Raw genomic sequence first — 2,500 nt, 5'->3', positions numbered from 1 at the left:
GTCATAGATTGAACGGTGTAGCACTGAATAATTTGACGTTCACAACTTAAATAAGATCTATTGCTGAAGTGAATTGGAGATTACTTTGAACCTGGAGAAGGTAGGCATGGTTGTTTTAAAGAAATCTTACGAAGGCCTAATGGCCAAAACATTTGTTTATTACCCTTGACACTACTGAAGGAAATACTAAAAGAAAAGTTCTTGGAGTGTGAGCTTTTTTTATTTTGTTTTAAAGAAACCTTAAATGATGGTTTTCTAAACAAAGTTTAGGAGGAGCCCATGGGGATGATTGGCAGCTATCACTCAACCCACATCCATCCTCTAGGAGATTTAAGCCCTCCTTATTGGTCTACTGAATCACAAAGTGTGGTGTTGCTAAGCACCCCATCTCCTCCCTATAGACCTTTGAAGTACCGGTACTCTTTGTATCTTTGCCCATATAAGGTGATCCGGTATCTTGTGATTTTTTTCCTATGGGAAAATAACATTGGGATTTTGAATAATCACACCTGTTCAACTCTCGCGGGGGACAAAGAAGTCTGAAATGCAGACGTTTTCCCCTATAAACTTTTGTCATCTGGGCAAAGATGGCAGCTTTGGGTCCTTTTTGTAGGCGAAGGTCAGAAGTCTATTTTCCTTAATTTAGCTCCAAAGAGCTTATCCAAAGGGTGTGTTAGTGGACACAAGCAGACACAACGCACTTACACATGCACACAATCTCTGTGACAGGTATCCCAGGACCACAGCCAGCTACCAGGCCAAACATACTTACTGACAGCACTCTAAATCAAGCGTTCTCATGGGTGATGCAGACCGACATCCATTCATTGCATTTACTGTAATTCCATGTTTCCATAGGCTTCAGTTCTGACCTTAGGAACCTCAGGTATCCTGAGTTTAAACTCCTTACTGTTTTGGCCCTGATGAGTATAAGTGTAAATCCAAGTTTTGGATGAGTGTATACCCCACCAGGGAAAATCCCCAGTCAAGGGGAACTCTCTGAGGTGCATTATGTCTGAGTGAAATAGGCCCACCAGGAGTCACCCAGTTTGGAGGTTATTTTGATATGTTAGGCTGTCTTCTGTCGTACTCATATCTCCCTTCCTCTCTCTCTCTATCTGTGTGTGTGTGTGTGTGTGTGTGTGTGTGTGTGTGTGTTTGTGTGTGTGTGTGTTTGTGTGTATGTGTGTGTGTGTGGGTGTGTGTGTGTATGTGTGTGTGTGTGTGTGTGTGTGTGTGTGTTTGTGTGTGTGTGTGTTTGTGTGTATGTGTGTGTGTGTGTGTGTGTGTGTGTGGGTGTGTGTGTGTATGTGTGTGTGTGTGTGTGTGTGTGTGTGTGCGTGTGTGTGTGTGTGTGTGTGTGTGTGTGTGTGTGTGTATGTGCCATATCACTGATGCTGTGCATTAGCATTGCTGCTGACTGATCTGAATCTGAGGGGCCAGTGAAGAGTTAATTGGCTAATAAGCAGCAGGCTAATTGGTTGAAGCTTCTCTGCTATCAGCAGTTATGGGAGAGGGCAGGCGAGAGGCAAAGAGAGAAAGAAATAGGAGAGAGAGAGAGGGAGAAAGAATGAGAGAATGAGAGAGAGAGAGAGAGAAAGAATGAGAGAAGGAGAGAGAGAGAGAGAGAAAGAATGAGAGAAGGAGAGAGAGAGAGGGAGAAAGAATGAGAGAAGGAGAGAGAGAGAGGGAGAAAGAATGAGAGAAGGAGAGAGAGAGAGGGAGAAAGAATGAGAGAAGGAGAGAGAGAGAGAGAGAAAGAATGAGAGAAGGAGAGAGAGAGAGAGAGAAAGAATGAGAGAAGGAGAGAGAGAGAGAGAGAAAGCGAGAGTGAAACTCGCTGCAAAATCAGTGGCGGGAGAGACAGAGTCCTAATTAAGAGAGCTGGGACTTTATGCAAATGGGAGAAAGGCAGATATTCTAATGAGCCCAGGCGCCCGAGCCTGTGTGCTCTCTTTCTGCACTTATTCTTATTCCTTCTCTTCTTCTTCTTCTTCTTCTTCTTCTTCTTTTCTCTCTATCTCTCTCCCTAACTCGGCCAGTGTGTCTGTGTGCATGTGTGTGTGTGTGTGTGTGTGTGTGTGTGTGTGTATGTGTCTGCATACAGTATGTGCTTGTGTGTGTGTGTGTGTGTGTGTGTGTGTGTATGTGTGTGTGTGTGTGTGTGTGTGTGTGTGTGTGTGTGTGTGTGTGTGTGTGTGAAGTGTGGTGGCTAGGAGGAAGGTCAGAGTGTGCTGTAGTCTAATCCTCAGCCCAGCTGAGTTGCCCTGTGGTCAGTGCTGATTATCTCTCTGTGCGCGCCTCTTCTCGCTGATAATGATTTATTTCTGTCTCTCGTGGGGGGGGGGGGGGGGTGGGGGGGTGCTCAGGGAGGGTGGGGGGGTTGGGGGTGCAGGAATAATTTTTTAATGATTTCTGATGATTCCGGGTGATTTTTTATGGCCATGGACTTAAAGATGAGTCTGACCTCCGGCTTCATATGAAGTGCACTAGAAGAGAG

The sequence above is a fragment of the Alosa pseudoharengus genome, unplaced genomic scaffold (genome assembly GCF_046254945.1).
Source record: "Alosa pseudoharengus isolate Yale_2024_CS ecotype anadromous, Long Island Sound unplaced genomic scaffold, YU_APseudo_1.1 YU_APseudo_1.1_scf_7, whole genome shotgun sequence".
Classification (NCBI taxonomy): Eukaryota; Metazoa; Chordata; class Actinopteri; order Clupeiformes; family Clupeidae; genus Alosa; species Alosa pseudoharengus.
The sequence above is the reverse complement of the archived record's forward strand: the minus strand, read 5'-3'. Positions refer to the sequence as shown.